Here is a 12,723-nt window from a genome sequence, read left to right as displayed (position 1 = left end):
GCAGAAGCTCTTTAGTTTAATTAGGTCCCATTTGTCAATTTTTGGTTTTGTGACTGCTTTTGAGGTCTTAGCCATAAATTCTTTGCCCAGGCTGATGTCCGGAATGGTATTTCCTAGATTTTTTTTCTGGGGTTTTTATAGTTTGAGTTCTTACATTTAAATATTTGATCAGTCTTGAGTTAATTTTTATACATGGTGACAGGTAGAGATCTAGTTTTATTCTTCTGCATATGACTAGCCAGTTATCCTAGCATCATTATTAAAGGCAGTCCTTTCCCCATTGCTTATTTTTGTCAGCTTTGTCAAAGATCAATTGGTTATAGGTGTATGATTTTATTTCTGGGTTCTCTATCCTGTTCCATTGGTCTGTGTTTCTGTTTTTGTACCAGTGCCATGCTGTTTTGGTTACTGTAGCCTTACAGAATAATTTGAAGTCAGGTAAAGTGATGCCTCTGGCTTTGTTCTTTTTGCTTAGGATTGCTTTGGCGATTCGGGATCTTTTTTGGTTCCAAGTGAATTTTACAATAGTTTTTTTCTAATTCTTTGAAAAATGACGTTGGTAGTTTGATAGGAATAGTGTTGACTCTGTAGATTGATTTGGGCAATATGGCCATTTTAACAATATTGATTCTTCCAATTCATGAGCAAGAAATGTTTTTCCATTTGTTTGTGTCATCTCTGATTTCCTTCAGCAGTGTTTTGTAGTTCTCCTAGAGATTTTTCACCTCCTTGGTTAAAGCTGTATCCCTAGGTATTTTATTTTTTGTGGCTATTGTAAATGGGATTGCATTTTTGATTTGGCTTGAACATTATTGGTGTATAAAAATGCTACTGATTTTGTACATTGGTTTTGTATCCAAACAACTTTACTGAAGTTGTTTATCAGTTCCAGGAGCCTTTTGGCAGAGTCTTCAGGGTTTTCTAGGTATAGAATCATATTGTCAGGGAAGAGAGAGAGTTTGACTTCTTTTCCTATTTGGATTCCTTTTATTTCTTTCTCTTGTTTGATTGCTCTGGCTAGGACTTCCAGTACTATGTTGAATAGGAGTGGTGAGAGTGGGCATTTTTGTCTTGTTCCAGTTCTTAAAAGGAATGCTTCCGGCTTTTGCCCAGTCAGAATGATATTGGCGGTAGGTCTGTCATGGATGGCTCTTACTATTTTGAGGTATGTTCCTTCGATAGTGTTGCTTGTTTTAAACAGTGTAGAGAACTCCAGTCCCTGTAACTGTAACAGCAAAATTTCCCACAGAAGACCAGCCTCAGTGAGCATAAGAAGGGGCCTTTGTTCTTCCTCGAAACAACTAATCCCTCTTGTAAATAGGCCTGCCACCCAACCCCGGAGACTTCTAAAGAGTTTTGTCCTTGGAACTTTCTTTAGTTCCTCCGAGCATGTTTCATTGTAACAGGTCTTCCGCTGGTTTTAACTGCCTATTTTGAGGTTGCTTTTAGGACAGCTGCTTTTAAGTTAATCTTTATATTCACTGACTTTGATGCAAAACAAACAGTATTATGTTGTTGCTTCTATATGAGCACAGGATTTCTTACGATTAACTCTATTCAAGCCTAAATAGCAAACTTTTGGGCAAACATTTAAGAGAGTACATCACTGTAAATGCAGTTTATAATTTTTTTCTCATTAAATGAATTATATTCAGTAGATTTTCTTTACAGGAAGATGTTAGAAGAAAGTTTAAAAATGACACTCCTCACAATCATTATATTTTGGAATGCTGCATTAGAAAATCACAAAAGATTTGAAAAGAGAAGGATACCAATCCTCAGATATGATTTTCTGTTTTTGATTCTAATAAAATAAGCCAAGTGTTCCGTTCCTGATCTATGGAGAAGTTCTAGCTTCCTTTAATATCAAAATCCTTCCTAATGCCTATCAAGCTATCTTTCTGAGGTACCCCCCCAGGCTTCCCAATTAACTTCACAAACCCCACTTCACAGATTACCCAAAATAACAGAAAGAGGCCTTGTAAGGGAATGGTTAAGAGTATGAGCCTGATGCAAGACTAGCTCTACCCCTTACTACCTATGACAATGACAATGAGCAAGTTGCCTAAACTCTCTGTGCCGCATTTTCCCATCGTAAAATGAGAATAGGAACAATACATATCTCTGAGAGTTATTAGGATTAAATGAGTTAATATTTCTAAAGGGGTTAGAATAGTGCTTGGCAGTAATTACTACATAAATGTTGCTAAATTAAATTTTACCTAAGTCTAATCCTGACTTGCTTTTTCTCTCCAAAATTAGAAGGATTTATATCCCATAAATTTAGTGAAAAAAATTGTTAGTAATTTTTAATGCTGTTTATATAAATAACATACATAATAATTATCTTCAGGCCGGGGATGGTGGCTCACACCTGTAATCCCAGCACTTTGAGAGGCTGAGATGGGTACATCACTTGAGGCCAGGAGTTTGAGACCAGTCTGGCCAACATGGTGAAACCCTGTCTCTACTAAAAATACAAAAATTAGCCAGACATGGTGGTGTGCACCTGTAGTCCCAGCAACTAAGAAGGCTGAGGCAGGAGAATTGCCTGAACTCAACATATGGGGGTTGCAATGAGCCAAAATCATGTCACTGCACTCCAGCCTGGGTGACAGAGCGAAACTGTTTCCAAAAAATAAATAAATAATAATAGTAAGTATCTTCATTATAGATTATAAACAATCTAGATGTCCAACAATAAACAAATTGTTAAATATTAAGATATTTAATTTTAAAAAGTAAAATACAAATTTATTTTCAATATGTGTTTAAGTGGAAAAAGCAGGTTACATAAAATAATGTACATTATGATTCAACTTTTATTGAAACAATATGTATTACAGAAGAAGGCAAAAGAAAAGTCTAAACAGATAGATACCAGAATGCTGCCAGTGTTATTTTGGGTGATGAAATGATGAGTGGTTATTTTCTTCTTTTTTTAAAAAAAAAAAAATCTAGATCTTCTAAATTGTCTCCAAGAACATTTGTGATTTATAAATAAAAATATATTAAGAATTTTAGTAAAAACATAAATTTATGATTGTGGAAATTTATTTTCTCTCCATGGAAATCTCTAAGGAAAATGAAGAAATATACTGAATTCCTCTAATTAAATATAATCACAATTTTCATTAACCTCAAAGTTATCAAGGAAGAGCTATTTTAATCCATTGCCTTAGATATCATAAGATATAAAAGGTATTTTAAACAATTTTGCATTTATCAGCTTATATATTTTAATCATTTGTTCTCATTTTTATCATACATTAGTTGTGGAGAAGTAGTGTAGTGTTGGTTTGTCTTCTGTAATCTGACTTTTAAAACAACTCATTACACTAAATTTGAGAACTGAGGTAGATATTTTACAGATAAAATAATTTTTAATTATGTTTTTTCAATCTAGAAAGTAACAGAAATAAAAAGTTCTAAGGGATTATTTGTGAGGCAAGATAGATAACTACTTAAATAAGGATAAATTTTCCAGGAGCCAGAGAGCAAAGTTGTATATAATATCACCTTACCATTACTGTTATTAGGGAGATTTTATTAGGTCACTTCTGATTTTTGCCCTTCTTCAAGTGCAACTTTGTTTATCCTCAAATGGACTTGTTGGTTTCTTCCAATCTCATCTCAGCCTTAAGTAAAATATTTGCATGTTCCTCCTTTTTTTTTTTACTATGTTGAATATTATCCTTCCTCTCTCATACTAAGAATCATAAACCTAAAAGCCAAAATACAGTACACCAGGAAACTAATAATTTGATATATTTAAAATGTACAGATTTGAGGGATGTCATCTGATTTTTGTTCCCCAACAGAATTGAAAAAAACCCATTTCTGCCTCTTGTTGAATCAACTGCTTCTAACTCACACATTTTTTAAGTATTAGAAATACCCGTTTTAACCTTGCTAAGTCTGTGCAATCATCTTCTCTAGCTATCTTGCTTCTTTGTTCCTAAGAGGAATTCCCACTGGATTATTGAAAACTTTCTGCCTTGCTTTCCTTAAATCTGTTCTCAGATTTAGAAAAAAAGGTTCTGAAAAGAAGATGACCCAGTTTTCTAGAGTGAATAAAACTTTTTTCACCACAGTGGAAATCTTACAGTATTTTTTTCAAAGTTGTAAGATGGTGAGGAAAGGATATTTTTTTCTTACTAGAAGTATTGAATAAAAGATATATAATACGTCAAAAATCTTAGAAAATCTATGAACCAAAAATCTGTAAAGACAGCCCAGAAAACTACAAGAAGGTTAAAAAAAAGAAAAAAGTGAGGCAAAGCCTCTTTCTCTTGTAATCTAGCTTCTCTGTGTATTGAAAGACTCAAAGTGGCTTTCTATTTCAAATCTTACGCTATGAAGACATTTGATTAACCAGCGATATTAGGTTAATAAAATATTTTACTCAAGAAAACAGCCCTCTTATACCATATAAAAAGAGAAAAATATTCAAATAGAACTCAGAATAGAAAGTACTAAACTCTTTTACTGTATGTAAGGAAATTACCAGATTTTTTTTTTCTGGAAGATTGGTAGTTTTTCATATTCTTTCTCATATGCAGTTCCCCTTAAATTTATTGCCCTTTTATCTTCTGTTAAATCCCCAAGAAACATTTTAAAGATGTTCTCTTACAGTACCTAAAAAGTTAACTAAGTTTTTTCTACTGTCTCATAATCCATTCCAATTATTTACTTTTAAATTTTTAATTCATCCATTTATTTATTGATTCACAAATACTTATGGAGTGCCTACGATGTTTCAGTGACTGGCTTAGGCTCTAGGGATACCACGCATGGTGAGCATGAACAGGCTCACACATTTATGGAGCTGATGGGCAAATAAGGTACTCAGGTATGAATCAAATGGTCACACTAGTGGAGGCAGAATTATGAGCTGAGGTTCGTGTTCTGAAAAAAAGAACAGTCTCAGAGAGTGGACCCTCACTTAGAGTAGGGGACAGGGAAAGCTTCCCTGGGGAAACAAAACAAGGCATCAAGAACCAAAATGAGGCTGAGCCTAAGATTTAATTTCCTATCATAAAAACATTGCAGGAAGCCAACCACACTATTCTAAAGGTGAGCAGAACAAAATTTCATCTGAACCCATTTTCTGACCAAAGGTGCTCCTTCTTTTCTCATAGAAAATGCTTAGCATATCTCACTGAAGCATTATACAGAGTACCCTTTTTTCCCTGGCTGTTTCCATGTATGTAAGCAAAAGAGTGAAAAAAATTCTCAGCATTTTTTCGCCATTTTGTTTCTCTGTCAAATAAATTATCTTTTTCAAATATATTCTATATTAAAAAAAAGATGTTTCATTGATTCTTATTTGCAAATCTATTCCACAATATTGCTATTACAGATTCCAATTTATTCTTTTTCACCCTCTTTGGAAATCTGTAACTATATATCAAATTACTACTCACTTATGTTTCATTAAATGGAACAACTTAATTTTTATTTCTACTTGTTGCTTTAGTACTATTTTAAAATCATTGTGAAGAAGATACTTTTAATTTATTTTTTGAGACAGGGTCTCACTCTGTCACCCATGCTGGAGTGCAGTGGTGTGATCTCAGCTCACTGCAGCCTCCACCTCCAAGGCTCAGGCGATCCTCCCACCTCAGCCTCCCGAGTAGCTGGGTCCACAGTCACACACCACCATGACCGGCTAATTTTTTGAATTTTTTGTAGAGATGGGATCTCGTCATGTTGCCCAGGCTGGTCTTGAATTCCTAAGCTCAAGTGATCTGCCCGCCTTGGCCTCCCAAGGTGCTGGGATTATGGGTGTGAGCCACATGCCCAGCCAGAAGATACTTCTATATCAGACTTTCCCTAAAACTCCAAATATATTTGATCCCTTTTTACTTGGTTGCTTCTATCTGTTGCTTTTATTTATTTTTAACTCAACTTTGAAACAGGGTCTGTCACCCAGATTGGAGTGCAGTGGTGCAAATCATAGCTCAATGCAGCCTTGAACTTCTGGGCTCAAGCAATCCTCCTGACTCAGCCTTCTGAATACCTGGAACTACAGGTGCATGCCTCATGCCCAGATAATTTTTAAGATTTTTGTATAGATGGGGTCTCATTTTTTCCCTAAGGCTGGTCTTGAACTCTTGGTCTCAAGCAATCCTCCAGCCTTGGCCTCCCAAAGTGCTGAGATTATAGGCGTGAGCCACTATGCCCAGCCTCTTTTTATTTTTTTAAAGTTTATTCTTATTACAAATCAAATGCATGTCCTATAGAGAAAATAAGATTTTCAGTAGTAAAACACAATAAAAACTTACCAATCCTGAACCAGAGATAACCACCATTAATATTTTGTTGTATACCTACATATAACTATATTTTTATATAATTTACTGTGTTTTCTCAGGATTTTCATGAGGTAGTTGAGTAAACAAAAATGACAGCACTTTTTTCTTGGTTATAATTAATGATCTATTTACGGATTTTTTTGTTTTTTGTTTTTTTGAGATGGAGCCTTGCTCTATCATCCCAGGCTGGAGTGCAATGGCATGATCTAGTGAAGACAACAGAAGGAAAAATAAAAAAGAGGCCAATGGTAGCAGTAAAGACTTATTATGGTTGCATAGCTAGAAGTCCAGCATATGAGAAAGGAGAGAACTAAACCTACACTGCATATAAAAAACGGCACCCACAGTGCCAGTAGAAAGAGAAGTGGTGGAAGAATGCAGAAACCAATTCAAACAAATCCATACAAATATTTGATGGTACATAAGGGAGGGCTATATATGAAATTGCAAAAGGTTGCATGTAAGTTTGTCTGGAATATTACAATAAAAATACATGCTTTTCAGCCAATCTCGGTAGCTCATGCCTGCAATTCCAGAACTTCAGGATGTGGAGGCAGGTGGATGGCTTGAGCCCAGGAGCTTGAGACCAGCCTGGGCAACATAGTGAAACATCATCTCTACAAAAAATGCAAAAATTAGCTGGGCATGGTGGTGCATGCCTGAGGTCCCAGCTCCCCAATACAGGAGGCTGAGGTGGGAGGGTGGCTTGAGCCCAGGAGGCCAAGACTACAGTGAGCTATGATTGCACCACTGCACTCCAGCCTGGGTGACAAAGTGAGACCCTGGATCAAAAAAAAAAAAAAAAAAAAAAAAAAGATACATGCTCTTCAGAGCCATTTAGAAGATGGAAGGAAGACTATTAAAGATCTGTGCATCAGTGCATATGCTAGCCTACATGACACCTCTGTGTGAATTTGAAAAAAATGCCTCTGTCTCCTGGCTGACGTAGCCCCACACAAGGACTTAGCGCTTGACAAGGAGAGCACAGGTTGAACCACAGCCCTCACTCACGCCTTAGCCAGGTGCCCCCATGCACTGATCAGTGAGGTTTGCTGCATCTCTCCACACCCCATTTCAGCTTTGCTAGCTGGCTCTCTGTTAAGCTCTGATGATAGGGGCGCTAAAGGGAGACTGAAATGTGGGAAGAGGAAGGAGGGACACACTTCATCCTGTGAGCTTCCTGTTTGCTTGTGGTTCTTGCCACTGGCACCCTATTAACTCTGCTTCACCATAGCAGCAGTTGGATCCAGTTTTCAGTTTCCCTACCACCTGCAGAAATAACTGGACTGCACCCCACCTCCCCACCAAGAGACACCAGCACCAAACCCCTCTTCAAAGACAGATCCCAGCTCCAAGAGACACTGCCTCCAAACTCAGAGACAACACCACCAACTGAGCAGCACCTTTCTCCTCAGATGTCTGAGTTTCAGCTTCACGCAGCCGCTCCTCTAAGTTTCTACATTTTAAGAATTCCAGCCTCTTACTTTTGTTCCCTCAGACCTAGAGGTGGTTAAGAGTTCCCTGCAGTTGCTACCTCTGTAATATCTTAGATTTTTCTTTTCACCTTTTTGGTCACCAGGTTGACAATTTTATATTTCGTTGACAATTCTTTTTTTTTTTTTTTCAGGACAGTCTCACTCTGTCACCCAGGCTGGAGTGCATGGAGTGCAGTGGCTCAATCTCAGCTCACTGCAACCTCTGCCCTCCCCACCTTGGGTTCAAGTGCCTGGCCCGTTGACAATTCTTTATATTAAATTATATTTATTGGTTGGGCGCAGTGGCTCACGCCTGTAACTTTGTGAGGCCGAGGTGGGCTGATCACATGAGGTCAGGAGTTCCAGACCAGCCTGGCCAACATGGCAAAACCCCATCTCTACTAAAAATACAAAAATTAGCTGGGCATGGTGGTGGGCACCTGTAGTACCAACTACTCTGGAGGCTAAGGCAGGAGAATTGCTTGAACCCAAGAGGCGGAGATTGTAGTGAGCCAAGATCTCACCACTGCACTCCAGCCTGGGCCACAGAGTAAGTGAGACTCTGTCTCAATAAATAAATATAAAAAATAAAAATTATACGTATTCAGGTAACTCTGTATAATTCCTGTCTCTTGACTGAACCCTGAGTATACAAAGAAGATAAATTAGATCAATAAACCATCATAATCTATATACATTATTTTTCTTCAGGCATTACTTGGACTGTTCTAACATCAAAACTGGTCGATAAGAGGAAACAACTTTCCATCCGACTCGAGTTGGGGATTCTTGCCAGAATTAAGGCTATCACATACTGAAGAACTAGCTGGCTTAGTTGGACTCCTGGTAGGAGAATGATAAACCCAGCCTCTATCTTTCCAAAAGGGATGTACTAATCAGAAATAGGTTATTCTGCAGTAAACACCAGTCCTCTGACTAGTGATGGCTTACAGCAATAAATGTTTCTCTCTCGGAGGTTTTATAACAACTGAGGATCCATTGCACCTTTCTTCCATGGCTCTTCTCCAAATATCTTTTTCATTTCATTGGAGACCTAAGCTGAAGGTATTGCTGCTACCCTTGTCTCACAGCAGAGGAAAGGGAATAAGAATGAAATCATGCAATGGCTCACAAGCCTTCTGCTTGGAGGTGGTGTAAGTCACCTCCTCTTGCATTCCTTTGGTTAAAGCAAACCATATAGCCAAACCTGCTATCAGTGGGGCATTTTGGGTTAAGAGTTAACAAAATCTTTTCTCTGCTCCATATGAATTTGACCTTTAGTTTAAACATTCTAGTTCTGTTCCCCTAGAACCAGATTAGAGTACTATGTTAACAGTATTACTCAGCAACATTGCTTATAATAAAAATGATCTCTGATTGGAAATTGCATCTGGAGTGGGAGGAACTATAAATGCACCATAAATACCTGATGGAGATTGTAGCTTCTAGCATCCTTGAATGTGCTGACTGTTTTAATTGAGTATGTGTAGTGATGCCAGAAATGACACATCTAGTTTGTTACAGGTGATATTGGCTCCTGAAGGGAATGAGACCTTAAGTCAGGGTGGTTCCTGCACTTGCCTCATATGCATACACCTTCATGCATTTGAGCTGTCTCTGGGCAGCTGCATAATTTGGAGGGAAATCTGACACCACCTATAGTTAATTGTGGTTCCTGTCTCATGTTTTCGTTTTTCTTTTCTTTCTTTCTTCTTCTTCTTTTTTTCTTTTTTTGTCTTGAGACAGTCTCACAGTCTCACTCTGTCGCCAAGGCTGGAGTGCAGTGGCACGATCTCAGCTCACTGCAATCTCCACTTCGCAGATTCAAACGATCCTCCCACCTCAGCCCCCTGATAGCTGGAATTACAGGCACCTGCCACTATGCACGGCTAATTTTTGTATTTTTACAAAAATTCACAGTGTTGGCTAGGCTGGTCTCGAACTCCCAACCTCAAGTGAGCTGCCCTCCATGACCTCCCAAAGTGCTGGGATTACAGGCATGAGCCACCACGCCCAGCCCTGTCCCATGTTTCTCTGAGTGAATCTGATGCCAAAGAGGCCTATGGTAGTTTTGTGAGTTTGAATGTTGACCTGAACATAATAATAGGTTTGATGCCATTGTGGGCACTGTAGGCAGAAATTCACATTCTGCCGCAAGACATCAATATAAGAATGGATGTTCTTCTATCTGAAAGATGAACAGATAATTAGAAACAATAACAGTAGGAGGATTCTCCCAGAGGACCTAGGTACTTTTCATTAGACAACAGATTCATAGAAAACTACTGATCAATAGAGGAAAAATGGAAAGAGAAACAGGTTTGTGGCTCAGAGAAACCTCAGTTAGAAACCTGGCTCTGCTGCTTCCTGCCTGTAATCTGGGTGAGTTGCTTTACCCCTCTGAGCATCAGAATGCTCATCTGTAAATTTACTATTTTTTTCAGGCATTTTTACTAAAAGAAAAAACTCAACTGGAACTCAGTTAAGCAAAAAAAACAAAAAAATCTAAAAGGGCACAAATGGTGCTGCAATCTAATGGACTTGAGTCTCCAGGACTCTTTCTTTGCCCCATCTGCAATTTTTTCAGCTTCTTGGCTTCATTCAATCCTACTCCAGGGGAAGGATTTCTCTGTAGGACAGAGATGTTGCCAGCTCTGGCTTACATTCTTACCATGGGTATATATCACCATTTTAAATTAATGATTTCATTTTAAAATGTAACTAAACGCTCTCTTATTATCTTACCTGTCTTCATTAAATTGCACTTCCTTATTTTAAAGGCTGATTGTTCTGTCATTTCCAGATTGAAGACAATCCTTGCTAGAGAAGTTGGGAAGAAAGAGTAAACTGATCATCATAACGTTCTGCTGTCTAGTTCTGCTGCCTTCATCAACATTATGGCATCTTTTCCAGAATGCTAGCCTATCCTTCACATGTTCTTCACATAGAATGCTAGCCTACCCTTCACATGTTCTTGCTCAGAACATGGCTGGTATCTCATAGTGCCACCGTCATCATTCATAATTACAAAAAAAAGGTTAAATTTGACTTGGTGTTGCCAGATGTTATGCGCATTATATTTCCAAATATAATTTTTAAAAATTTCATTCAGGCTATTTTCTATCATGTAAAACCTACTTTATTAGAAATGATGGTCCATATAATACTCAGAACAAACTTCTTCAGTTATGAAAAAAATTGGATAAATTCATGCATCTTTCCAAAAACAGAATTAGCCTATTTTTGCTTTCTGAAAGGTAGAGGGCTCAATCCCTGGTATAAATTTTTTACTAATTTTTCCAAAGATACAGAACCATTTTTCTCTTCTCTCAAAAGGGCAGAACAGTTTCTAAGTCCCTTACTTTAGAGATCTAATTTCAGTTCTGAAGGCAACGATCCCGGGACATAGGGATGGTTCTTTTTAACTCCTTTGGCATAAATTCTCTTGCATTACAATTGAGACAACTCCATTCTTGTGATGAGAATTTACAGTCTAGTAATCTTAAACACCAAATAAAGTACAGAATTCTCCTTTTCCAGCTGCTGAAGAGGAAGTTAATGGATTCCCAGTCACGGTAAAGGGTCTTGGAGAATCCCCCCCTGTGGTTCTGGGCCTGGCTGGATTCTGCTGCTCTTTCTTTGATACTAAAACTACACATTGACTATCATTGGTTTCTTTTACAGATTTTGGAGGACTTTAACAAAATGAGATGACAAATGTGAAATATATCTTCTTACCTCTATCAACAATTTCAATCCCTTCTCCTTTCATCTTGCAAACCAATTTTTCTTGTAGCCTTTTTACTTCAGATTCCTTTTCTTGTAGTTGTTCTTTTAAAGATGCCAGTTCATCCTACAAGTTACAAATTCATTTAAAACTATCAGATCATGACTAAAAGAGAACATTCAGAGAGCATATTAGCTCTTTAAATCAACAATCAGATTTTGTGAATGAAACAAATCTACAAGAATTTAGACGCGGCTGGGCGTGGTGGCTCACGCCTTTCATCCTAGCATTGTGGGAGGCCAAGGTGGATGGATCACTTGAGGTCAGGAGTTTGAGACCAGTCTGGCCAACATGATGAAACCCCATCTCTACTAAAAATACAAAAAACTACCCGGGCATGATAGCGCATGTCTATAATCCCAGCTACTCCTGAGGCTGAGGCAGGAGAATCACTTGAACTGGGAGGCAGAGGTTGAAGTAAGCCAAGATTGCGCCGCTGCACTCCAGCCTGGGTAACAGAGCGAGACTCCATCTCAAAAAACAAAAACAAAACCCCCAAAATTTACATGCAAGCATCAGAAATCAGACAAGGGCAATAAAAAGCAGGAAGCAAGACTATCAGAAGGCCGGGCATGGTGGCCCATGCCTGTAATCCCAGCACTTTGGGAGGCCAAGGCGGGCAGATCACTTGAGATTAGGAGTTCAAGACCAGCCTGGCCAACATGATGAAACTCCGACTTTACTAAAAATACAAAAAATTAGCTGGAGTGGTGACGTGCACCTGTAATCACACCCACTCCGGAGGCAGAGGCAGGGGAATTGCTTGAACTCAGGAGGTGGAGGTTGCAGTAAGCTGAGGTTGCATCACTGCACTCCAGCTTGGATGACAGAGTCAGATTCCATCTCAAAAAAGAAAAAAAAAAAAAAAGATTATAAACAGAAGTCCCATTTATAATAGTTATTATATAATTATTTCAAGTTTCTTTGTAATGAAATTAAAAAGAGATCTTTTAAAGTATAATTAGGGATAGGATAGCCCTAAGGTTTAAATCTTACATCAAATTTAAAAATATGACCAAGTTAATCAAGGAAGATAATCAAATTAGATACTTAGTGTCATAAAAGCAAAATAAAATGCAAATTGGAAAAGACTAGCTTGACATTTATTCGGCATTTCAAGTTGGCACTCATGCTTCCTTGACAA

General features: G+C 38.0%; 1 pseudogene; it reads right to left on the bottom strand.

The window, feature by feature from the left end:
• LOC129483223 (liprin-beta-2-like) overlaps positions 1-12,723 on the bottom strand; it is a 201,372-nt pseudogene that overhangs the window by 132,242 nt on the left and 56,407 nt on the right.

The sequence above is a fragment of the Symphalangus syndactylus genome, chromosome 5, assembly GCF_028878055.3.
Source record: "Symphalangus syndactylus isolate Jambi chromosome 5, NHGRI_mSymSyn1-v2.1_pri, whole genome shotgun sequence".
Lineage (NCBI taxonomy): Eukaryota > Metazoa > Chordata > Mammalia > Primates > Hylobatidae > Symphalangus > Symphalangus syndactylus.
This window is presented reverse-complemented; position numbering and strand designations above follow the sequence as displayed.